Consider the following 27,684-nt stretch of genomic DNA (forward strand, 5'->3'; position numbering starts at 1 on the left):
TTTGGGGCTTTCTTAGCAAAGATACTAGAGTGGCTTGCTATTTCCTTCTCCAGCTCATTTATCAGATGAGGAAACTGAGGCAAACAGGAAGTGACTTTTCCAGGGTCACAGCACTAGTAAGTGTCTGAGGCTGAATTTGAACTCAGGAAGATAATTCCTCCTAACTCCTGGCCCATCACTCTATCCGCTATGCCACCTAGCTGCCCCATCTATATCTTTATGTTCTCTATATATCAAAGACAGCAAGGTGGCATAGTGGATAAAATGTGACACCTGAAATCAGAAAGACCTGAGTTCATGTCTGCTGTACCCCAATGTGAGAATCAAATGAGATAATATTTGTAAAGTTCTTTGCACATTGCTTAGCACATAGTTGGCGCTATATAAATGCTTATTCCTTTTTCTGTTCACAGCTAAGTCTCTGGGAATCATCCCCAGTCATCTTTATGGAGAAGTAGTTTTTAGCTAAAGCTCGAACCCTGAAGCTCTAAGTGAAAAGAGAGTTGGTAGACTTGGTAAAGTGGTAGGGCCCCTGCTGAGAACTCCAGCCTTAACAGCCAAATGCTCAGTGGAGCAGTAACTAGCTACAGCCAGAAGCCCAGGAGAAAGGCATCTAGCAGCACGCGAAAGCGCAGGGGAACATCACCTACACGCAGGGCCAGCAAGTCGCTCAGACTGCATCAGGTGTGAGTTTCTCCTACTCCTGTGCTCTGGTCACATGTGTTCCTCACGTGTGTGCTCCTCCACGCCAGTTCCCTCAGTGAGGCCACCCTTCCCACTGACGGTGTGTGTTTTTGTTATCCTAATGCACAGGACCTATTAGAAGTAGCCCAGAGGCCCACAGATTGTAGGATCATAGCAGATGGAAGGGCCTTGAATCCAACCTCTTCATTTTACAGATGAAGAAACTGAGGCCCAACAAAGTAGAGCACCTTGCCTCATAGTAATGTCTGGGGCAGGATTTGAACAGAGATCTTCCTCACTTCAAGTCTAGTGTTCAATCCACTGTGACATTTGTGGAGGCTCACCTACATGCGCCTATTACGTATTTATAGGAATATAATATATGAGGTATCCCAAAAGTCTCAGTGCAGTTTTAAGCTTTAATAGCTGCGCTAAGACTTTTGGGATATCTCATACAATGTGCAGTATGATGTGGTTTGCAAATAAAATGCACACATATATAAATATATTTACATATATAAACTCTCTACTGTGCCTGGCACATTGTAGGTGCTTAATAAATGCTTCAATTATAAGGGGATTTCTATGTGGCATTGAATAATAGGAACTACTCAGGGAAGACTGTTTTCTATTAGGCACTCAGGGTTCAATAGAAAAGAGGAGATAAGTGCTGGGAGTAAAATCATAGAAGAACTAGCATAGAGTGACTAGAGCTGTGCTGCATGTGGAGGTGCTCCCTTCACAAGGTCAAATAGTAAAACCTTTTTACTTATTATCTTAGCATCATTCTAAATTGCTTTCCAAAATGGTTGAACTAATTTACAGCTCATCCAATTAGTATCTGTTGGTGACATTGTCTTCTAAAGAGATTTTTCATCAGCATCAATAACTTCCTTCCATTTCCCAGAACAATCCCAATCCCTTAGCAATCCTAAACTGCTACCACCTAGGGTCCTATGGCCTTCGTGCCCCAGAGCTGTCTCCCAAACCTCCACCATGCTTCCTGGTGCAGATACTATTCCTTTCCTAGCTTGCAGAAATAACTGAACATAAAAATGTAAAAACATAAACCTTGAAACCAACCACAGATCAGGAAAGTGACTTTTTAAAAAATTATCATGTACCTTCTTTATTTTGGCATTTTCAAATTCATTATACCATAGTTTGGCAATCTTTACTTTGCCTTACTTAATTTAAATGTCTAATCCTGGCTTTGAAATTTCCTAGCCTGGTGACCACTGGTGAGTCCCTTAACCTCGTTGAACTTAAGTGTAAAATGGAGTAAGTGTAAAATGGAGATAACAATACTTGCTCTACCTATGTCACAAGGTTATTATGAGGAAAATAGTCTGAATCCTTTGAGCTCTTTATCAGTGAGTGTCAAATGTTGACTTTTAAATTAGGGAAATACGTGATATTAATAGATTTAAAATTTTGAACATCAAACTTTTTAAAAAACACAATAATAACTTACATTTATGTAATGCTTTTGAATTACAAAACACTTTATATACATTATATTCATTACCTTATTTGCTCCCAGTAGCAACTCTGAGAGGAAGGTACCTCAGAGTGTGTGCTTGCTGTGTCTACACATAACTCAACCACTTACTCCTTAGTCTGGTCTTCAGGAGTAACTGGCCAAAAAAAAATTTAAACATCTAGCAACCAACTTGGTGGTGAGGAATCTCTACCAACTTAGAAAGGCTGGTCCTTGATTAAATAGTGTACATCACCAGATGTGTCCTCAAATGTTCTCCACCCTGGTAGGATTTACAACCTATGAGAGACCAAAGTCACCTCCATGCTATACAGAAGGAATTGGAAGGGGCTGTAGTGTCCATCTAATCTACCTCATACCAGAAAGGATGTCCCAATTACAACATGCCAACAAATGGTTCATATGGGCTCAGCTTGAAGACCTCATTGAGGGGGGAAACCACACCATCTCTTAAGGTAGCCCATTCCACTTTTGGACAGCTGTAATTTTTAGATTTTTCCTGTCATCAAAACTAAATTTGTCTTTTGGCAACTTCTGCCCTTTCCTCTTGGCTCTGCCATCTGGACAGAATATGAGGAGCAGCCTAGCTTTAGGGGAGGGTGATGCTAGTGGTCTAAGTATTATTATCCCCATTTTATAGGTAGTCAAACTGAGGCCCAGAAAGGTTCAGTTCCTTGCTCAAAGGAACACAGTTGGTAGAGACTGAACTCAAACCCAGGTTTTCTGACTCCAAGTCCAATTCTCTTTCTGTATCATAATGTCTCTCTAGCTTCATAAAGTATCATATTCAATTTAAACTATAACATACTTTAAATATGTATATAATATTACGTATATATCCCGAGAAAAATTGCTTATAAGTACACATTCCCTTCCCCCCCCAAGTTAATTATTCCTTTTGGAGATAAATATACACGTATAAGCTTTAACACATCTAGTGAATGATGAAAATACTGAGCTCCTCACCTTCTATACTATTCCAAAGATTTAAAGGAATGTGAATGCTTTCAGAAATATTGCTATTTGTTTCCATTTTAAGCATGATGTATAGTTTAAACATCAACCTAAAAGGAAATCATTTGTTTTTCTTTTTCCACCCTGATGAAACTGTTATGTTTCCAAAAGCACAAGTTATGTTTTCTCTTGGCCACCAAGGATTACACACAAAAGATTAGAATCATTCAGTATTCTGTCTCCCAATTTTAGACCTCTATCAAGGTCTGATTATGAGGCTTCCTCTGATGGGCTGTCAGCATGAGCTTTTGTGCAGCCTGTCTTTCATCCTAGGACAGATCCAGGAGGTGTTCACAGCCTACTTGCAATAAATGGGTTACCACTAGTAATACCATGCAGGAAGAATCCTGAATTCTTTGATACTTGGATCACTTACCATAGAGATTCAAGGAGCCTGTTCACAATACACTCAATAGGCCTATTAAATAATAACAGAAGTACTGGAGAGGAAAAAGAACTTTCCCTCACGTTGAAGATTTGCCTAGGAGACACAGGTCCCCAGTGGGCCTCATTAGAAAAAAACAAAAAACAACAATGTAAAACATGCCAGCTGGCAGAAGAAAGAAGAAGGAGGAGTGGAAATAGGAAACCCTCTGCCCAAATGGCGGGACAAATGTGGAAGCCTTACTCTGACCCTTATTCAGAAAAGATTTGAAACCAACAGAGAGCAGTACTGCTTTAAAGGCTAAGAGCTCCAGCCTTTTTCATTTCTAGCTAATCACAAGAACCTATCTGACTAGTTGCTTCTGTTTATCTGTGCTTCACAGTTTTCCAGTCCATTTGTTTATTCAGTGATAATAACATCTAATCACCAAACAATTAGAGCTCTCATTCTTTATCTGATATTGCAATTAAGACTGTCTGATATCTGAAGCTAGTTATCTCAATGGAGGCACAAATTTTATCAGCTGAATTAGATCGATCTCACTGATTGCTTAGAGAGTCTCCATACAGACCTGGCCTGATTCCTGATCTAGTTTGCTATCAATCTCTAAGTCTTATTGTTTCAAGAGTTTGTTTTGTTTACAGAATTTGAGCCCCACTTCTCATTTACAAATTTCAAATCTTACTTTTTTAAGAACCCTAAATAGCCAGATCACTCATTTTTCTCAGCCACTGAAGGGTAGTAGTCAAGCTTAGCTATTAATTGTTTGGCTCATTTAAAATTTAAGAACCAAAAACCCAATTCCAGGATACAGACTTTCTCCAGGGCTAGAGTTTGACATTACATCAAGCAGAAGTCTAGGAGTCAGCCCAATGGAGATAGACAGACCTCTTCTTCCCTTCATTCTAGAACGACAGATTGTTGGTGATCTTTTGAGATTGATCTAAGTAAATAACTTCCTTGTTGTGCTAAATTGTGGCCTTTCATGCCTTGAAGAGAGATGATGTAGCTAGCTTTCAATCTAATTCCTCTATACAAAGCATGAAAAAATAAGATGAAATCTCTCTGACTGTACCCAGAGCTAGGCTGAGTGCCACGTGGTTATAGCTAAATAATCAGGGAAATCCAGATAAAACAGATCTCAGGCATTGTAACCCAAGGTGATAAAAGAATGTATTGTTAACTGTTACTTCCAGTAGATTAATTCCTGGGAGGGCAGTTTTTGGAAATTAATGCCTTGAATAGTGTTTACACATGTTTTGCTGCTGAACTATATAATCTTTTGTAGACATCTCATTTTATTGATAAGACTGTATCATAGAACACTGAGGTGTTCACTAAACAGGGCTTGCCAAAAGGCTGTTGAGAAGGGGAAAAGAGACACACTCTTTCTTTTCTCCCTAGTGATTTGCAATCCTATTTTAATCTTCCATCCACCACAGTTTTCATAAGCCTTAATTTAAGGCAAATCTAACATACCGCCTTGTTAGAAAAATAGTGGAGATTCTGCTCAATATGTAACTCAACCAAGTAGAAAGGGATTCAATGTAATCTCAGTTAAGATTTAGTAATCTCAGTAAAGAATATCCTGCAGACACATTTTGTCTGGCATTTTGTCTCTACTGATCCAGATCTGCAAAGGAAGTAAGTTGCTTCTATGAGGTTTGCAGAGATGGTAATCAGACATTTCCCCCAGAAACCTCCTGATTGCTTGATAAGCAGAAGAGATTGTGTGCACTGATATTTGAGCCAGAAGACGGCAGGAGAGTGTCTGCTATAATTTCTGTATATTACAGTTATGTAGCTACGTTGAAAGGTTTGCAAAAAGAGCATGCCAAGTGGAGCAAGTTGTACTTAAAGGCATCAGATGTCAAAGAAGCCAACGTAGGCATTAAGAGGTTGGTTTCTGTAGTACCTCCCTTTCTCTATAAGCATGTAAGTACTATAGGCAAGTGTATAAGTGCTACAGGAGTCTGACACTAGAATTAGAAAGATGTAAATGAAAGTCCTTTCTCTGAGATAATCTGACCACATGGTCACAGGCAAGTCATTTAACCTCTCAGTGATCCAAGCAATTCCCTAAGTTGCAGGTAAGTTGACAATCTGTGTTAGTGGAATGAGTTTTCATAATGAGAGTTCCCTGTGTTTATGAAATGACAGATTTAGACCAAATAGATTTCTCTTCTTCTTTCTCTCTATCCCTATCTCTCTTTCTTTCTCTCTCCTTATCTCTCCTCTCGTCTCTTCTCTTTCTCTTCTCTTATCTTCTTTCTCTGTCTCTCTTCCTTCTCTTCTCTCTCTCTGTCTCTCTGTCTCTGTCTTTCTCTAAAAATGTGTACATGTATGTGTGCAAGCATAATTGATGTGGCTGGAAATTCCTACTAAGAGATAAAGTGAATTACCCAGTATGTGTGAGAGGCAAGACTTGAACCCAGGCTTTCCTGACTCCAAAACCAGCTCTTTGTTCTTTGTATCACGATGTCCTTCTCCTCTCTAATTCATCCTCCATGTAATTGCCAAAGTGACTTTCATAAAGCGCATGTTTGACCATGTTGCTTCCGTATTGAATGAACTTCAGTGGCTCTCTATTACCTCTAAGATGAAATACATATCCCTCCATTTAGCGTTTAAAGCCAGACACAACCTGACTCCAACTGACCTTTCCAGCCTTCTTAGACATTACTGTCAGCCAAACTGACTTTCTTGTGATGTCTCACATGTAACACTTATCTACATTTTTTTGTACAGGCTGCCCCAGTACCTGAAATTAATTTCCTCATCTTTACCTCTTAGAATCCCTGCTTTCCTTCAAAGCTCACTTCAAGTGTTACCTAATACATGAGGGCTTTCCTGATTCTCCTACTAGGCTAAGTGAACTGGGTAGGTAGAACTGTGATTAGATTTCAACGTCTCTTCCTATACGGTAAAGTAGCTCCAAAACTGGCCTTTCCCTTTCTGCTTTTCGCTTTCATATCAGAGATATCATCAGGGAGCAACAGTTTTTTTTCTGAAAGGCTTCAAAGGCAAGGGCTGTTTAATCTTTCTTTGTAGTAAAGGTCATTTTTGCTTCATTTCTTACCTAGCCTAAATCACTGAATGGATGTTGGCCTTGGACAAACTGAGACCTGGGAAAGACCTTAGCTTAAAAAGGCCAAGGTCTCCCACTGCATCCAGGGCCACCTCCAGTTATTCTGATCTGTAGCTTGCCACTGGACCCAGGTGGCTGTGGAGGAGAGAATGAGGCTGGTGACTTTGCACAGCCCTGCCTCATTTAAATCCAATTCACTTGCAAGTCAAGACATTTTTCTGCTATCATTGGTGCTCTTCGAGAACAAAGGACAAACAATAACAACTACTAGTGCCTCCTCATTCCACTATTAGTAGAAATGAATTCTGGAATTAGGAAATAGCCTTAAAGGCTCCTGTTTAACATTTAGTACTCCTCAATGTCTGTTTCAAATCAGACTTCCTATCCATCCTTTTGCCTTGGCCTGGTATAGAATAGCTTTAGCAAGTGTGAGTGGTGGTGTCTTCTGTTCTACCCACTCTTGGTTCTTGTCCAAGGTTTACCTTGTGACATCTCTTATGAAGTTTAGTTTCCTGTCTCCTGAAATACTCAAGTGGTGAGATGATTCCCATTGCTGTTCGCAACTTTCCCATTTTGCAGATAAGGAAAACTAAATCATGAAACATTTAGATGTCTCTGTTGAGAACTGTTCTTTTCCATCAGCTGTTTTGTGAGTTTTATTTTCCTTTTATTTGAATTTTCTGCACTGTGTTCATACAGGTTGAGTTGATGATGACCAGTGAGGTGGTGTTAAATAGTGAGTTTTCTTTATGGAGTCAAAAAGCCGCAGAGATTAGAAACCTCCCAAAGTATACTCAGGTCCTGCATGCCATGGGAGGGCCTTCACAAAAGGACCAACTTTGAAGTTCTATCATTACATATTTCTAGATTTATTAATTTTAGAAGCATTTTATTAATATCTACTATGGGAAAGGTATTGTAGTAAGCACTGGGAGTAGGAACAAAATAAGTCCCTGCCCTCAAGGAGCTTCCATTTTATTGTCAAAATATAACATATACACAGAAAAATACAAAACACATACAAAGTAAATATAATGTTATTTCAGGGAATGGTAACTAAGTGGTGCTGGGGGTGGAGAGTAAGATCATTAAAGGTTTCCTATAGCACCTGAAATAAGACTTGAAGGGAGTTAAGGATTTTAAGAGGCAGAGGCTTGCGTGAGGGGGAGTAACCTGAACTAAACCAGAAAATGTATAATGGAGCCATATTGCTGATAAATGATTTTGTATTTTGCCCTAGATAAAATAGGAAGTCACTGAAGATTTTTGAGCAGAGAAATAGTATGGTGTTTTAGGATTTTCAAAGCATTTAAAATATCACTAAGAAATAGCAGATTCTTTGTCTTTCTGCATAGGATGATGAAGTACTACTAGGCTGCAAAAAGCGCAGGATTTGGCGTCAGAAAATGTAGGTTTGAATTTTAATTATGTCACTTACTAGCTAGCTTAGAGTCACTCAACCTGTCTGCCTCAGCTTGTTCATCTGTATAATTGGGATAATAGGAGTATTTACTTCCCAGAGTTGTTGTGAGGAACAAATGGGGATGGGGGTGGGGAATAAGCATTCAAAGCACTTATTAAGTGCCAAACACTATGCTAAGTGCTGTACAAATATAATCAATATGATGAGATAGTATTTGTAAAGTACTTTAGAATCTTAAAGCTATGTAATCTATATAAAGCTATATAACTTCCCTAAGCCTCAGTTTCCTCATCTGTCAAGTAAGAGTAATAATGCTTCCCAACCTTACTCATAAGGTTGTTGTGAGGATCAGATAAAATAAATGTATTTGGAAAGCCCTATATAAATGAGAATTGTTATTGTTGTCCTTAATTCTTCCCTTTGATAAGGTAATTCATATCTTATTTAGCTCTGGCTTGCTTCCAATATCCCTAGATAGAAGTACTTGTGTGTTGTTGTTGCCCATTTATGATGTGTGCCCAGAGGCTCCCTTCCCTCTCCCCGCCTTCCTTCTTAAAACCAGGTGAAGTCACATTCCACATGCAGTCCCAGTGGTGCATGTTCTGTGGAACAGGGCCCTCACTTTTCCTCTGTGTGTGACATTTGAGAAGGTCACTATTCTTCAGAACTTGGGTGTCTGCCAGAAGGTATTACACCAATTTATATCCATTCAAAAAGATTCTGGATTAATAATAATAAGGACTTTTCACTGTGTTACTTTATGCTTGTTCAAGTATACTGTCACTGGGATATATAGAACTTTGATCCTTCCCTCTTATCTTGCTCTACTCCACCCACACCTTTACAAAAATTCAGGTTTGCACAAGCACCTGCCTACCTGCCCTGGATCTTTTTTCTCTTGGGTAATACTGAGGAACTGGTATAACAAAAAGAAGAGTACAGGGGAAGAGGAAAAATAATAAGCTGTACCAGGCTACACAGCTATCTCAAACTCCAACAAATGCCAACAACCTTCTTTTCTGTCCCCAATAATTCACCTGCATGCTGACACTGTTTTCAGCTAAAAGGGCACTCACTGCATGGATTTGGTGCCCTGGGCTTGTTTGTTTGCCTGTTTCAGATGGCTGGTTGCTTATTTACCAGAGATGTGAACCTGCATTCATCCCTAAGGCAAAAAATATCTGATGTCAGGGAACGGGGTGGAGCATGAGATCTAGAGCTGAACTATATGGACTATTTGTGCCCAACCTGTGGTAGAGCATTCTGAGCTCCTGTTGGTCTGATCAACCACAGTCGTTCACACTGTACACTGACCCCCACATCGTAATGTCATTTTGGTTCTCTTTGAGCAGGAAGGGCAGACAACAGAACTGAAAGGAACCTCAAAGACCATCCAAACTAACCCTCTCTTTTTACAGTGGAGAGAGCCCCTCTATTTAAAAAAAAAAAAAGGTCTAGTCTGCCAATCAGAAAGTATTTATTAAGGCTACCGTGTGCCAAACAATATGCTAAGTGCTGGGGATACAAAGGCAAAAAAAAAAAAAAAGGAAAAAAAGCCCAGTCCCCATCCTCAAAGAGCTCACAATCTAATGGGGGAGTCAACACTCCAATAAATATGTACAAACGAGCTGTAGAAAGAAGAAATTGGAAAGTATCAATAGCAGGAAGGCACTATAATTCAGAAAGACTGGGAAAGATTTCCTGTATAAGGTGGAATTTTAGCTGGGACTTGAAGGAAGCCAGGAAGTCCAGGAGGCAGAGATGAGGAGGGAAAACATCATATATATATATATGGTAGTAGGCAGTGAAAATTCCTGGAGTCAGGAGATGAAGTGTCTTGTCTGAAGATCAGAAAGGAGACTAGTGTCACTGGATCAAATCATACGTATGCAGTAAGAGGAGGCTTATGAGGTTATGAATGGCTTTAAATACCAAACAGGATTTTGTTTTAGTGGCTCTCCAAGGTTATAAACCTAAATGTCAGAGATGGGATTTGAACCCTGGTTGCTCTGATCCTGGAGTCACTGCTTTTTCCACTGTACCTGATGCCTCTCCCAAATGGGTCACTCTGCCAATTCACACACCATTTTAATCTTTATTTAGCTCCAACAAAACATGCAATGTAGATAATGAGTTTTATGTGGAATCGCTATTGCCTTGTGTCTAATCAAAAAAATACAAATTCATTTTAAGGGATTATAAAATTTTAGGTAGGTTTTTTTTATCATTGTGTATTTTTTCAACCCAGCTGATACTAATAATACAACTGCTATCATGTGAACACCTACAATTTTTTTTTTTAATTTAAAAGAGGTCCTTAGGCTTGATTCACTTACTACGTTGCCTGGCACATAGTAGATGCTTAATAAATGTTTACTGACTGACTGACTGACAAGAAGCACTGGTATAGACATAAAAAAACAACCTGAGCTTAACCTGACAGGTACTAGTTAAGAGCCAACATTAAATCAATCATCCAATCACTTTTATTAACAATAATAGCTAGCTAGCATTTATATAGGTCTTTAAGGTCTGCAGGGCACTTTATAATTATTAGCTCATTTGTCCCGATCCTCACAACAATCTTATGAGGTAGGTGCTATTATTACCTGCATTTTACAGATGAGGAAACTGAGACAAAAAGACGTTAAGTGACTTGCCCAGGGACATGCAGGGAATAAATGTCTGAGGCTGGAGTTACACTTAGATTTTCCTTATTGCAGGTCCAGCACTTATCCACTGTCACACTTAGCTGCCCGTTATTAGCACATATAAGTAACATTTATGTAGGACTTTAGAGTGGGGGGAAAAGCATATAATTTCTTAGAGAGAAAAGCAATTTAGGCATAACTGAAGGAATAAAGATAAAAGTTGCCAGCCCCATCCTTCCCTATCCAATCTTAATAAGTAAAACTCCAGGGTAATCAGCAAGGCTCTAGGGTTCGCTGCCAGAGGCATGATGGGAGTTGAAAGAAATTTACTCACCCCAACCCAAATATCATGTGGGCCTGGGGGAGTTAGTGCAGAACAGGAAGCAAGAAAGTTCAAACCAGATAGATCTGGTCTGAGGAGTTCTCAGTATGCTACTTAAGTTATCATTTGTTCTTTTGTCAAAATCTGCAATTTCATTTCTATAGGAAACTCCCTATGAGGAAAAGGCACCTACTTAGGCAAGTATTCAAGACTGTAAGCTGCGGAATAGTTGGTAATCTGTATTTATAGATCTATATATTCCCCCAAAATGTAATGGTCACTCAAAAAAAACCCTATTTTTTGTTGTCATGTTTTTCAGTTGTGTCTGATTCTCCTTGGCAGAGATACTGAAGTGGTTTGTCATTTCCTTCTCCAGCTCATTTTACAGATGAGGAAACTGAGGCAAACAGGATTAAGTGACTTGTCCAGGGTCACACAATTAGCTCGCAAGTGTCTAAGACCACATTTGAACTCATGGAGAGGAGTCTTCCTGACTCCAGGCCTGACGTTCTATCCACTATGCCCCCTAACTCCCCCACGAAAAAAAACCAAAACCCTATTTTTTATGTCTAAAACATAAAAACAGTTTTTATGTCTATAAAAACAAATTTTATGTCTAAAATAATGACTGAGGCTACACAGTACAAAAGGTTACATAAAGTACTGTAAAGGGCAATTACTATGTTTACTCAATATTCTCTCCTGCTTATGTAACTCTCTACCTCTACTCCCACAAATAATTTTAGAAGCAAATGATGCATTTCTCCTGGTGGCTTCTTGGGCTATCAGCAGTCTCAGGAGCCTCCCAGAAATGTTTGAAGGGAAAAGAAAATTATACTCACCAGCTGCCGTCCTCAAAGTACCTACTGTCTCAGCCTGGGACAATTTATGCACATAGTCACTATCTCCTCACCTGCTCCATTATCTCTGTTCCCTCCCTCACATACATTCTTTTTTTTAGCAGCAAACTATCCGTTGTTAACAAAAAAAAAAAAAAAAAAAAAAAAAAAAAAGAAGGTAGAGCCTGTGGATCCAGAAGAAGAGGTAGGTGGCTAGATGAATCACTTGGGTTCCCCCCCCCAACTTAAGTTAATATAGTCTCAGAAGTCCCAGAGTGTAATCACAAGGTCATAATGAGATGATAAATTCTAAAGATGCCTCTGGACCCAGATCCCTTTACGAGGTGCAAAGGCCTCTTTGAGTCAAGGAGGAAATAACAGTGTTTGCTAAGCAAACAAATTAGTCATGAATATATTTTGTCTGTAGGTATTTAAGTACATGTTATCTCCCTCCCTTCCCCCAATAGAAGATAAACTCTTTGAAGTCAGGGACTGTCATTGAGGAGCTTACTTTTAACTAGGACAGATTATGTATATGTACAATATTGCCAGACAGAATCCAGATCAGATATTTTTGCTTTGTTTTCATGCTTTGTCCCAAAAAAAGGTTCAGTTTGGTGAGCTGGGGTAGGAAATAAAACTAAAGACAAAAGATATCAATAAAGTTTATTAAAATATTTGTCAAGACACCTTTTTTATGGCAACAAAATGCTATCTGTGGGCAGCTAGGTGGTGCAGTAGATACAGCACCAGGCCTGAAATCAGGAAGACCTGAGTTCAAACTCAGCCTCAGACATTTACTAGCTGTGTGACCCTAAACAAGTCACTTAACTCTGTTTGCCTCAATTTTGTCATCTGTAAAAAGAGCTGGAGAAGATAATAGCAAGCCCACTCCAGTATGTTTGCCAAGAAAACTCCAAATGGAGTCATGAAGAGTTGGACGTGACTGAAACGACTGAACAGGAACAACAAAATGCTATTTATTTCCCTTTCTTATATAATAGCAGAATCTCAGGATTGGAAGGGACCTCAGAAGTCATCCAGCTCTATGTTTAACTGAATAGGAATTCTATAACACCAGCAAGTGATCATATAACCTTTGTTTGAAGACCTCCAGCGATGGGGAACTCACTGTATCCTGTAGCAGTCCATCCCATTGTTGGACTGCTCTGCCTTTGCTTTACCTTTGCTCACCTACGTCAGGTGCTGCTGTGGATTGAAACCATCTCCAAATGATGAATTTGAAGTGAGCTACCATAAAATAAATGGATGCATAAGACTTGAACGAAGGACCAGTTTATGTCTTTGTACTATCATCAGCCTATCACAATGCCTTCCATGTAGTAGGCACTCAACAAATGCATGATATTGTTATTGTTGTGGTTGATGATGATGGTGATGGTTTTAAGACTATGTTGAAGATATTTCTGAATCAGGTTCATTAGAGACGAGGAAACGGCTTATAGCTATTATATGCAATGATGGGTGGCTCAAGAACTTTATTTTGTCCCTAGGGCAAAATGACAAAGATTCAAAAAGTATGGAGGCACAGAAAAGATGTAAGCAGAAGTATAAGACTGACCCATTTGTATGTGGTTTGGGGATTAGTTTGTGCTGTCACTGTATCAACATAAGCCCTTTGTTCTGGTAAGATCTCTTTAAGGTCCCCCCAGAATATCAACGTCATTTAATGTGCTCATTTTCAACTTTTAACTTTGCTCATATTGTTCCTCCCACTAATAAACCCCCATTTTCCTCTCTGCCTACCAAACTTCTAATGATGCTTCAAAGTCCAGCTTAAATCCTTTGAATCCTCCTGACATTCTAGCCCATAATGATCTCTCCCTTCTCTGAACTCTTATGACCCTCAGCTAGCTCAGTAGATAGAGCACTGGAATAAGGAAATGCTGAGTTCAAATGTGACCCCAAACTCTTGCTATTTTTATAGTCCTGAGCAAATTAGTTCATTTCTACCTGCCTCAGTTTTCTCATCTACAAAATGGGGATGGTGAAAACAGCACCTACCTCCCAGGGTTTTTGTGAGTATAAAATGAGATAACATTTGTAAAGTATGATCGTTGGAAGTTTGAGTTCAAGGGTCAGGAGAAGGTGGACTGCTCCACAAGCTTTTAGTAGGATTATCAAGGCTGCCACCACATGTGTTCTTGAAGAAATAAAATTATCACCAATATGACTGCAGTACTAGAATGTAAGCTTCCCGAGGGCAGGAATTCTTTCATGTTTGTGTGTTCCCATAGCCTTGTACATTAGTAAGCACTTAAAAATTGTTTATTGAATGAAGGAAAAAGTATTTATTAAGCACTTATTATGTGCAAAGCCCCGTGCTAGGTGCTAAGAATACAATAAGAAGTGCAGGACATGCCCTGCCCTTAAGAAGCTCACATTTTTATAGGGAGAGACAACACATGTAGGAGGTTTCAGCTTCAAATCAGATGGAAAGACTCAGCGGTCCTTACGGCGCAGAAACAAAGCAGATGGTACATGCATCTGTCATTTAAAATGATAAAATCATGTCTGTTTCTGATGTCGAAACATTTGAAAGAGCCAAGAACTTTAGTGGTAATAACTTTCTTTTCCAGGTCTTCAGCAGCTGGGGCTGGTAGCAGGGTTTGTAGTCTGCAACGCAGACAACAACTGGCAGACTGGCGAATGCCAGGCTCTTGGGCTTACCTTTCTATTGCTTGTCATTGGTTGGCCTTTGGTGTTGGTGGTGGCAGGGATGTGAGGGCTCCCTCTTCCATGGGGAAGGGGGAGAGAAGTGCATTTTTAATAGGATTAATTATCTTATTTAGCTTAATCAAATCAACTTAACAGGGTTAAAATTACTGGAGATTTTAAGAATTAGACTTTCTTAAAGGCGTCTAGGGAAGGTGATTCTGTAGTACCCTTCAAGTCCCTGTGTATAAGTGAATGACATAGTATGCATTGCTCATATGGTTACAGAAAAGGGAAGCCAGAGGAGATTATGTATGCATACCTTAAAGAGTCATATAAATGTCAGCTCTGGTTATTACTATGAGTATACAGGGGAGGAATGGATGACTGAATGTGAAATGAGGCAGTTGTGTGGAAAGAGAATTGAGCAGACAGGTGGGGCAAGTGGGTGTGAAGGAGAAATGGGTAAATAAATAACAGTATGTGCCATATTACTAGAATTCATAGTGTGGTGGAGTGGACATTGGTTGAGAATCAAGAGATGTAGATTCTAGGGCTGGCTCTGTCACCAACTAGCTGTGTCTTTTGACCAAATCAATTTCCTTCTTTGGACTTCAGTTTACTCACTGTCAAATGAAGTTAGATCAGGAGTTCTTAACCTGCAGTCTTTGAACTTTAAACAAATTTTTGATAATTATTTCAGTATAATTAATTTCCTTTGTAATTCTATATTTTTTTTAATTTTATGCATTTAAAAACATTATTTTAAGAAGGGATCCATCAGCTTCACTAGAGTGCCAAAGAGGTCTACATCACACACACACACACACACACAAAAAGACTCCCTGGAATAGATAATATTAAGTTGCTAAAATTCTAAGTGTCAGTGATTCTGGTTGCCAGAGAAGAATATGAGAAGGTAGGAGAAGATGGATTTAGGGTTAGAAAACCTAGTTTAGAATGGATTACTTCTTTCTTCATTCTGGTTCTAAGAGATCTGTACAGTTTTCATTTATGATTTCTTGAAATATAGTGTCCAGGCTATTTTTAATCATGATTTTTGAGGAATCTAATGCTAATAATAGCACTAACCTCAAAGAGTTTATTGTAAGGATCAAATGAGATAATATTTATAAAGTGCTTAGCACAATAATGATACATATTAGGTACTATATTAATGTTATTACATATATGCACATATATACGCAAGTATAAATGTAAACATATTCAAATATATCATGTATACATACATATATATATATATATAAAAACATAATTTCCTATTCCCCCTTCTCCTTTTTTTCAGTGTATCTAATTTGTTCTTGCCTCCCAATGCAGCTGCTGCCATCAGTCATTGCTGTACTCAGGAAACACTTACCACATCCAATTGAAAGTCTCAATTCCTTCTGACCTTTTTGAAGTCTGCAAGGTCTTCCTTTAGTTAGTGAGCTGGGGAGAGTGGATAGAGACTCTGTCTTCCCCACTCTCCCAAGTTATTCCCTCTCAAAGGCTAGGCAGAAACTGCTCCACCTTCATGTTGACCTGATATTGGTGTTGCTGTTTTATTTAATTTCCCAAGAAGTGACTGATGTTCTTCAACCAATCCCAATACACTTCCTATGTAGCCATCTCATTTCATCCAATGGCTCCAAGCATTTCTGTTCTTCCAAACTGATTAAGGACTTTTCCACACCTACCTTATACTTTTAATTTCTTGATGGCTTTGGTAGAAGGGTCTGGAAGCTGTTCACACCTATTTTATGCCCTTGATTGATTTACAAAATTAATCAGAGGCCTGTCTCACCTGATAAAGTTATCAGCCATATAGCATTTTGGGGGGGGGAGGCAGAAGTGATCGATTGATTCAGGGGAAAAGCCCAAGCCTTCTGTGTCTGATTGGAGCAGTATGGATCCCTACTTCTATACAATATTATTAGAAAGAGGACTCTCTTCTGAGCAAAAAATGAGACATGAAACCCATACTATCCAGAGATGCCCCATTAAAACTGGTGACTGGCATAGTCTTTGCTTTTCAAATTAGCTTCAATAGCTAAACAGCAACAGCTATGGAAATTACAGCTTTCAGGCTGAGTTTCCCTTGCATTTGTTTGCTTCTTTCAAAGATAGTTCTTTTTTCCTCATCATAATTGTTAAATAAGCATTTTCATTAGAAGTCTTAAAATGTGCAGGCTTGAGTCACAACAAAATTCCTATAGAAAACTTATCAGCCTGCATGAAAGTTCTCCCTGTCCCTATCATTGTTATCCTACCCCTTAGTAAGAAAAGAGGGGTATTGTTTGAAGACAACTGGAACTGAATAGATCTGGAACACTATGAAAGATGATGAGATGTAGTGAAAAGCAGGACTGCTCAGTAGAAGGCGAGACAGCAGGAATCTGAATAGCTTTTTTATAAACAAGCACTACCCTACCTTGACCCCAACATCTTTCCCTTCTGTCCCACAGGAATGGGCTTCTCTCTTTTCTGATATTCAGTTGACTTCCACCATACACAGCACCCCACCCCCACCTCCTTCCAGACTTCTCTCCTACAGTTATTCCCAGCTTCTCAAGCATCTTCATTTTCAGACTCTGCTTGATGCTTCTTCCCTTTCTCATTTAAACACGCTCAGGTTTTCCTTATCTTTAGGTGCCTACTTACACCTGGTTCACAATGGGGATTTAATAAATGCTCGTTTATTGGAATCAAGAACAGAAAGCAGATTCCCCTACCCATGCTGGTTACTATCTTCTTTTCTCCCTTTCTCCAGATGGCAGTTTCCACTAATGTCCTTCTTTAATGTTTTGTTGTGGTGAGAAGGTGACCTTAGGTTAGAGATTCTGCCAGGGAGCAAAAGCTCTGGCAGGTCCCATCAAGTTGGAAATACTTTAAATATGGGCTTGGTGAGGGACTATATGTCTTTCTTCTGAGAACTAGCCTAGACAAGTTTGGAGAGACTCATCACCAGATTGGTTACAGGGCAATGAATTGTTTTGTCCACGGTGACTTCCAAAGACCTTCCACTAAATTATTAAGAGATGGCAATCTGCATTGGTTGAGGGAGTACTCACACCAGAGAAACCACAATTCATTAAAGTATTGAAATTATGGATGTCAGATTTTTCTTTGAGCATGTGGTCTACATTTGTTGTCTTGTTCCTAATTTTGCCAATCAATCCTAATTATCCGTTCCTTTTGTTGTTGTTGTTGTTCAGTTGTTTCAATTGTTCCCAACTCATTGTGACCCAATTTGGGGTTGCCTTGGCAGAAATACTGGAGGGGTTTGCCATTTCCTTCTCTAGCTCATTTTACAGATGAGGAAACTGAGGCAAACAGAATTAAGTCACTTGTTCAAGGTCACATAGCTCATCAGTGTGTGAGATCAGATTTGAACTTATGAAGATGAGTCTTCCTGACTGTAGGCCTAGTACTCTATCCACTGCACCATCCAGTTGCCCTTTAAGCCACTGCAATTCTGTCACCAACCTTCTTCCTTTATAAACACCTGGGAGCACCCCCTGACTCTCAGAGGAAGTCCCCCCAAATATAGTTGCCCCAGGTTCAAGGTATTCTGTGGGTCTGCAACATCTAGAATTTTGCTCTCAAGCCCCAGTGATGTGTTTACCACTGGTAACTAGATGACACAATCAATTCAAAGCAAAGGCATTTAATGAAATGACGTGGTAAGAAAAGTAGCAATCAAACATTTCCCTCATGAAGGTAGGACATTGTATCCCACAACACATGACATTAGTGGAAAGAGTACAAACAAAGAATGTGTGTGTACACACATATGTAGTTTATATCTGTATATATGCAAACATGTATATACACATACATATACACACACATATGTGTATATTTATGTGTTATACATATACATATGTGTATATATATATATGTATAAAGTGTCTTTCCTCAAGGAAAGTGGGAGAAGATAATACACACCAAGGAGAGGGTGCAGGAGGCAGATTTGGTGGGGGGAGGTACCCACTCGAGGACATGGTGTCATATTCAGAAGCAGGGTCAGCAGAGATGGTAGGGGAATGAGGAATGGCCCTTTCTCAAAATAGAATCCCCTAGAAGGAACTCACCAATGGGATTAGTGGGTCAGCATTTGCTGGCAAAGGGATATTTCAGGGTGAGGCAGCGCTGAGGTAGATAAAACATGGTAGAGGTCCAGGCAGACATGTGGTAAGCATCAGGCATGTCTAATTACAGCCATAACTAGAATTTTTCCTTCTGGGACAACAATATTTCAGCTAGGGGTGGGGTAGAAAGAAATTAAGAGATGGTGGTCTAGCCCTTGCCTCTCAAGGATTGGGGGAAAGGGGAAGCAGGCATAACAAGGAGAAAGGCATCCTTCAATGGGACCCTGTAGGGTGGTGATTATGCCACATCATGGAGTTCAACTCCTATCTAGATATTCTTCCATAACCAAAAAGCATTAGGGAAGAAAAGAACCTTCATAATTTTTAGTTCCTTCTGTCAAAGCAGATATTTCCCAGGACCTCTTTTCCAGGGGTGAGTACTTTGGCAAAGGTAACCATGTTTATAATATACATACACATATATGCATATGTGTACACACATGAATATATGTATGGGTATATATAGACAGATAGATACAGATATAGACAAATAAACTCCACATTATAGAATCTCACCATGTTATATCTAATTCTCTTTTTTGTTATTCTTTCTGTAAGGAAATAGTTGCTTGTTCATGCTTATAATATTAATAAGACACAATTGTTAAATTATTAAATATTAAATTATTAAAGAAATTAAGAATAAAAACAAAGGTATGTATGGAGTTATTTTCTTTTTTTCACTTTGTAAATATGAGGTATTTTATTAATAATATCTATCCTTCCATTCTGGAAAAAAGAAATGGGCATAAATTACAGCATGAACAATTTGGGTTATTTATAAGAATAGAATAAGATCCTGATTATCAAGTTAAACAGAGTTTGTTGGTTGGTTTTTCCCTTCTTTAGGGTGGGGAAATAATCATCTGTGGTCAAGAACCAAGCAGTGCTTCATAATGATATAGTATAGACAACTAGCCCAGTCATGCAACTTAGGTAATGGGTGTTTATGATTTCAATAAATCATTTTAAATGGGATTCTTTCTTTTTCTTTAATTCTAAAAACAGTATTCTTGACAATTTCTGAATTTGGAGTACACTGTTATTGGTATCTTAAAACCAATATTTTCCTGTCCTATTTCTTATCTTATAATTGTAAATTTCATAGATGTCACTGTAACCATTAAACAGTTCTATATTTCTATATATTTAGTTTCCTATGTGTAACACAGGTCATATCTCATTTTGGAGAATCCCAAAAGACTGCTGAAATTCTTTTGTTCTTTTTGTTGAGTAAGTAGGCCAAACCTAGGTGTTGACAACTTTTATTAGGCGAAGTTACTGTTGTTGCAAGATTTGATCTGTATTTAAAAATAAATGGTCACCACCCTCCTGATTATTGTAACCAAACCAAAGCATAATTGATAAGGAAGAGTAGAATTTTTTTGGCTGGGTCTATAGAACACATGAAATCCAACTGAAAAGTAAAAGATCTGTGTCTTTGAACCAGATATCCAGCTATTTAGATCACACAAGATACCAGGATGGTTTTAATCTTTCCTTCTTTTAAATCCACACATTTTTACTTTTAGTAGGGGGTGGTGGAAGAGGTGAAAGGGGGGAGTGATAAGAGAGGACGAGAAAGACAGAGAAGGGAGAGGAGAGAGTGTGTTATGTATGTAAAACTTCAGTAATAGATTAGACTCCCTTTCTTCTTTCCTCCTACTTGGAAATAAAATTCAATATCAAATATTTTATTTATAAATACATGCTTTCAGTGATTTAGTAAAAATATTTGTTGAGGAACATGATATGATAATGAAGTGATTTGGTTGGCCAAATGCTATCTCTTCATCAGAAAATCTGTGACCACTGGGGCTGTTAAAAAGAAATCAAAAATTGTTCAAAGGCTTAATCTTCAAGCAAATGCATCCTCTGATTAGTCCATATGGAATAGGTCCATAGTACTTGGAATCAAAAGAATTCTGGAGATTATCACCCTCCAGCCAAACATGACCTCTTGGTACATAACTATGGCATTTAAAGTAATCTGACAGGTTGTGAATGAAAACTTTATTTCCTTTCAAACCAATTACTCTTTTACAAATATTTTTTTAATATTATGGTAATTTTTATTCATTTTTTTGTTTTCAACATTTACTTCCACAAGATTTTGAATTCCAAATTTTCAACCCATCTCGCCCCTCCCCCCACCCCAAGAAGGCATGCATTCTGAATACCCCTTCTCCTAGTCTGCCTTCCCTTCTATCTCTCCCCCCCTCCTCTTATCCCCTTCCCCTTCTATTTTCTTATAGGGCAGGATGGATTTCTGTATCCCATTTCCTGTATTTCTTATTTCCCAATTGCATGTGAAAACATTTTTTTTTAACATGTGTTTTTAAAACTTTGGGTTCCAAATTTTGTCCCTTCCTCCCTCCCCATCTACCCTCATTGATAAGGCAAGCAACTAAATATAGGTTATGTATGTGCAGTTACTCAAAACACTTTCATAGTAGACATGCTGTGAAAAACGTAACTCTATTTCCCTTAATCCTATCCCACCCCTCCCATTTATTCTATTCTTTCTTTTGACTCTGACCCTCCTCAGAAGTACTTGCTTCTGATTGCCCCCTTTCCCAATCTGCCCTCCTCTCTATCATCCCCCTACTCTCTTGTCCCCTCCCCCCCCATTTTCCTGTAGGGTAAGACAGATTTCCATACCCAATTGAGTGTGTATGTTTAAGTCTCCTTAAGTCAAATTCTATGAGAATAAGATTCACTCATTCCCTCTCACGTTCCCCCCAGTTCCCCTGCACTGTAAAAGCCTTTTCTTCTCTGTTTTTTTTTGTGAGATAATTTACCCCATTCTACCTCTCCCTTTCTCCTTCTCCTAGTATAATCCTCTCTTACCCCTTAATTTTATTCTCCAGATATGACCCCTTCATCTTCAACTCACCCTCTGCCCTCTATCTGTCTATCTATCTATATCTATATATACATACATATAATTTTTTCCCCTTCCAACTACCCTAATACTGACAAAGGTCTCATGAGTTACAAATATCATCTTTCCATGCAGGAATGTAAACAGTTCAATCATAATAAGTCTCTTATGATTTTTGTCTTTCCTGTTTACCTCTTCATGTTCCACTTGAGTCTTGTATTTGAAAATCAAATTTTCTATTCAGCTCAGGTCTTTTCATCAAGAATGCTTGAAAGTCCTCTATTTCACTGAATGACCATTTCTTCTCCTGAAGAAGTATACTCAGTTTTGCTGGGTAGGTGATTCTTGGTTGTAATCCTATCTCCTTTGCCCTCCGGAATATCATATTCCATGCCCTGCGGTCCCTTAATGTAGAAGCAGCTAAATCTTGTGTTATCCTGATTGTGTTTCCACAATACTTGAATTGTTTCTTTCTGGCTGCTTGTAATATTTTCTCCTTGACCTGGGAATTCTGGAATTTGGCTACAATATTCCTAGGAGTTTTCCTTTGGGGATCTCTTTCAGGAGGAGATCGGTGGATTCTTTCAATTTCTATTTTGCCCTCTGGTTCTAAAATATCAGGGCAGTTTTCCTGGATAATTTCTTGAAAGATGATGTCTAGGCTCTTTTTTTGATCATGACTTTCAAATAGTCCAATAATTTTTAAATTCTCTCTCCTGGATCGATTTTCCAGGTCAGTTGTTTTTCCAATGAGATATTTCACATTGTTTTCTAATTTTTCATTCTTTTGAATTTGTTTTACAGTGTCTTGATTTCTTATAAAGTCACTAGCTTCCAATTGCTCTATTCTAATTTTTCAGGAAGTATTTTCTTCAGTAATTTTTTGGACTTTCTTTTCCATTTGGCCAATTTTATTTTTTAGGGCATTCTTCTCCTCTTTGGCTTTTTGGACCTCTTTTGCCATTTGGGTTAGGCTATTTTTTAAGGTGTTATTTTCTTCAGTATTTTTTTGGGTCTCCTTTAGCAAGCTGTTGACTTGTTTTTCACGATTTTCTTGCAAAACTCTCAGTTTTTCCTCTTCTTCTCTTACTTGCTTCTCAAAATTCCTTTTGAGCTCTTCCAAGGCCTGGGACTGATTCATATTCTTCTTGGAGGCTTTGGATGTAGGAGCTTTGGCTTAGTTGTCTTTTTCTGGTTGTATACGTTGATCTTCTTTGTCACCAAAGTAAGATAATATAGTCTGACTATTTTTGTGCTGCTTACTCATGATCCCAGCCAATTACTTGAGTTTTAAACTCTTTGTTAAGGTAAAAGTCTGCTTCCAATGTGGAGAACATACTGTCCCAAGTTTTGGGGGTTTGTACAGCTGTTTTCAGAGATATTTCTAGGGACCTGAAAATTTTCAGTTCTTCCAAGGTGGTATGATAAGGGGCGAGGTGTTTTCTCTCCACCGCTACGGGAAGCTTCACCACACCAGCATTCCTCCTTGCTCCAGGACCACCCTTCAGACCTGTGACCCAGATCCAAGCACAGGCAAAGCAAGAGATTCCTGCCTCAGCCCTGGCAAAGAGATCCCTGCAATCCCCCTCTGATTAGCCACTTGATTCCCCCTCAATCTGTGGGCCAGAAGCTCAGGGAATAGCCATGGCCCCTGGGGATGACTGAGACCTAGCTTCTTCTCTTACCGCAGTCACAGACTTTTCACACTGACCTTCCAACAACAAATATTTAATTTAGGGTCACTTGGACTTTTGGCAATTATAATGTAAACTCTTTGGATAGTATATAAATGTCAGCTAAGATTTTCTGCAAAGACAATGTCAGAATTCTGGATTATAGGCTCCGTTGATTGTCCAGAACACATAAACACCACCACCAACATAGTTAAAGGCACAATGAGCTATACGGCCATTCTGAAGAGTACAACCAAGAAGTTGAGAGGTTTTTCCTAGAATACTTTGAAGCACAGTTCTATGCAGACTCAGATGCCACTGGCCTTCCTACCCTTAAAGCCAGTTCTTTAACACATTTAGTTCTTGTGGTGCTATCTCCAGAAAACCACATGGTAAAGTTTTCTCAAAACACTTGCAGACAATCCATAACTTCAGGGAATCAAAATTTCTGCGAAGCAGTGTTCAGGGAAATCATATCCTTTGCACCCTGCCGATTGGCAAAGATGACAATGTTGAAGTGGTTGTGGGAAGAGAGGTGCAGGGAATATCTTACTGGTGCAGTTGTAAATTGTTCAAACCATTCTTGATGTCTCTCTGGGCCTGGCAGGTGTCCACACGTCCCTGAGCCCGAGATTATTTTCAGTGACACTAGAAGTCACTCCAAAGCTTTAAAAAGATTACAGAGAAGGGGCAGCTAGTTGGCACAGTGGATAGAGCACTGGCACTGGAGTCAGGAGGACCTGAGTTCAAATCTGGTCTCAGACATTTTATACTTATTAGCTGTGTGACCTCGGGCAAGTCACTTAACCCCAATTGACTCACCCAAACAAAGAAAAAAGATAAGAGAGGAGATGAAATTTGTCTTTTATTATTCTCCCCTTTCCTTTTCCCATGCCTCTCCTACCTTCTAGTGTTCCCTTCACCCAGGTGCTCAGTAAAGTGACACCATCTTCTTTCTCTCCATAGCCTGCTACTAACATATTTGGACTCTCTTGAAGGGCTTTCACATTCACAAATCAGCCCTTTCCTAATTCTTCCTAATCAAAATCCCCATTCACGCCTTATCTCACTCTCCCATTTTCACTCCTGAAAGAGGAAAGCTTTTATTAAAATCATAAAGAGAAGTTTTTCTTCATTTCCTTACTACTATCTGACCTAGATGTCCACACAGTGGGGAAAATAGTGAATGGGGCATTGTGATGAGATAGATCATTAGAGCTAGTCAGTCATCACCAGGCTTCCTGGTCACTCCCAGCTGTCTCCTCATCATACTGTTTGCTCTTTGGCCATCATATTATCATCATCTTCCTCTGACCAGAGCCATGGCCTCTGATCCTGGCTCTGGTAGATGAGACTTATCTTACTGGGTACCAGGCCTCTATACCACTTTTCCTTCCCAGCATTTGCAGAATGCAATGCCCACTCCCCTCTGCCTTATATGTTTTCTTTTCCCATTAGAATATATAAGCTCCTCCAGAGCAGGAACTATTCTGTTTGCTTGTATTTGCATCCTCAGCATAGTACAATTCCCGGAATATGGTAAGCACTTAGTAAATGCTGTATGTATGTATGTATGTATGTATGTATGTATGTATGTATCTGTCTGTCTATCTGTCTATTTATTTATCTATCTATCGACAGACATAGCAAAATGACAGTGATCTAGGCTCAGAACCAAATAGGCTGGATTGTCTTTGGGAAATTGCATAGCTTTAAAAAAAATCTCAAACTTCTTGAAACAAAAACCTTGTTTAATAAAGGCATATTTCAGTGATCTTATATGACTCCAAGTGATGGAGTATTACTATCTCAAAAGTTGAGGCTGAGTTACCCAAAGAGGGATGGAGAGGTACATGGTGGGCACAAGCAGGCTGTAATACACTACAAATGGCTTATAAAGGAGAAACAATGTCAAGAATGTCATCATAGGATATATCACTGAAAAAAGAAGATAGTTTCTCATAGAGAGTGAGGGATAGTCAACGGGCAGTCCACATGCTACACTGGTATTCACAAATGTCAAGAGATCCAGAGCGAGTGTGGCCCTCTAGGTACTCAAGTGTGGCCCTTTGACTGAATCCAACCTTCACATAACAAATTGCCTTAGTAAAAGGATTTGTTCTATAAAACTTGGACCCAGTCAAAAGGCTACACCCAAAAACCTAGAAGGCCACATATAGCCTCAAAGCCACAGGTTCCCCACCCCTGGTAGATCATAGCCCCTGAGTAGATCCCCAAATACATGTGTTCCTCTAATTCCATTCTTGATGGCATACCAAGTTTGGTAGGGTAGGGTGGAGAGTAAGGTGGGAAGAGGAGATCCAAGCACAAAGCTATCAACCTCCACATGTAAATATACAGGTCACCTCAAAAGGTTATTTCCATGAGTGGTGCCAAGGATTTGTACTCTGATGCTGATGATTCAGGTGTGGTTCTCTCCAGAAGCAAGGAGCCAAGTTAGATAAACTCTTCAAGTCCCTTCTAGATTTCCCACACAGCATTCTTCTGTGAAACAGCCTTCAACCACCACCTGTACTAAAGTGTACTTTACATTTCCCCAAAACCTTGTGTGTTAAGGTTGGCTGATCTTTCCTTGTTTCTGCTGTTCTTCTTTTCTCTGCTTACTAATGCTAGCACTGCACACTTCCTTCCTAGAGGAATTAATCTTCCATGAAATGGTTTTCTACTATTCTAATGACTACTGAGGTTGAATATCTGTAATCATAGACTTTTGGGAGCCTGAAGGGATCTTAGACATCATCTGATCCAATCCTTAACTGATAGCTTTATTAGGTGACACGGCAAAAAATAAATCAGTGGCAGTGAGTCTTTCTAACACTATGAGATATTGGTCCTCTTGCATAGAGGGCTCATATTTGTACCTTTCAAAGTTGACGGGCCCTCCAAGAACCTGCCCTGTTCTGGTATAGCTTTCAAAACCTAGGGTTACCTCCATCCCATGAAAAGAAACAGAGAATGACTCAAGAGAAGGCTAGAATTGATCATTGTCAATAATATCTATTAAGTCAAATGAGTAGTTCCACAGCCCCAAAGAGCTACCATCATTCTTTTTCTTTTTTCTTTTTTTTTTTAAAGCTTGGAGTTTTCTTTTTTCCATATAGGGAATAGGATCTAGATGACAGTCATTGTTTTGGATATCCCAGATTCCATATTGATAGGATGTGATACTTTTGAGAGCTGCAAGAACTATTGCCTGTCCGTACTTGAATATTTTCGTTCCGTGATTTTGTCAGCATGTTGTAGTGTAAAGGTTCTGGATTTGGAGTCAGGGGACCTGGGTTCAAATTCAAGTTTTGCTACTTACTACTTTTGTGCCATTGAACAAGTCATTTCACTCCTCTGGGCCTTATCATTCATATATAAAATGAAACAGTTAAAATGGAATCTCTAAAGTGCCTTCAAATGCTTGCTATGATTGTACTCCCTCTATTAAACCTATCAACTATCTATGGCTGGTGTGTAGTCTGTGAGAGGTATCAGGGCTAGACAAAATCTTAACCTTCTGGCCAATCTAATTATAGGCTTCTCCAAACTCAGACTGGTCCCAGGGTACCATAAAAGTATATCACCAAGACCCTATTGGAAGCTTTCCATAATGGGAGTGCTCACCATAGCATACATTCTACCAGCACAGTCATTAAGAAACCAAAACCACTTCTTCACCACAATAAAGCGTTGGAATGGGATTTTAGTGGAGGACTATTATTTATCAATGGATGAAAAATTATGAAGATTATACTGTGGACTCTGCTGTCACCTAGTGGTAAATTAAATAATAATGTGTTCTTTAATGACCATCAATTTTGGGAATATATACTACCTCTTAATACACATGTTCTTGTAAAGTAAGCTTTGCAAATGGAATACTATTTTCACATTGGCACCCACTATAAAATTTATCATGCATTCTTCCACCTGTCATTAGTAATATGTGTGTGTGTGCATGTGGGTAGGTCTGTGTTTCATGCTAGCAGTTGAGCATGAGCATGAGTTTGCATTTGTATATTTGTGTATATGTTATTACCCTATGTTTGTTCCAGTTCCCAAATTAGGAAGTCTGAACATCCCCTCTCTTGCACCCTAGATGACTGAGTAAACATGGATATCCCAGCACCATGCCCATGTGTCACAGGACCAAAACAGGCACAGTCAGTACTATAGGGACCAACTTTAAAACTAAGATCAAAATAATCTGCGCTATGGAGCCCATGCTGTTGGGGACTGCCTTCCTGTGCTGCCCAAGCAGGAACCAAGAGTCTCTGCAGAAGGTATGACAGCGGTTGCAGTGGGAGTTTCTTACTCCATTGCTGCTTTGGGGATTGATTATAGGATTCAAAGTCTGGGCCAGCCTTAGATCACCACCAGGTGTCAT

General features: G+C 39.1%; 1 pseudogene; it reads right to left on the reverse strand.

The window, feature by feature from the left end:
- Nucleotides 1-584: 584 nt before the first annotated feature.
- On the reverse strand, nt 585-27,684 carry LOC114033732 (annotated as a pseudogene).

Source organism: Vombatus ursinus, unplaced genomic scaffold (assembly GCF_900497805.2).
Source record: "Vombatus ursinus unplaced genomic scaffold, bare-nosed wombat genome assembly UNPS02007344.1, whole genome shotgun sequence".
NCBI classification, from domain to species: domain Eukaryota; kingdom Metazoa; phylum Chordata; class Mammalia; order Diprotodontia; family Vombatidae; genus Vombatus; species Vombatus ursinus.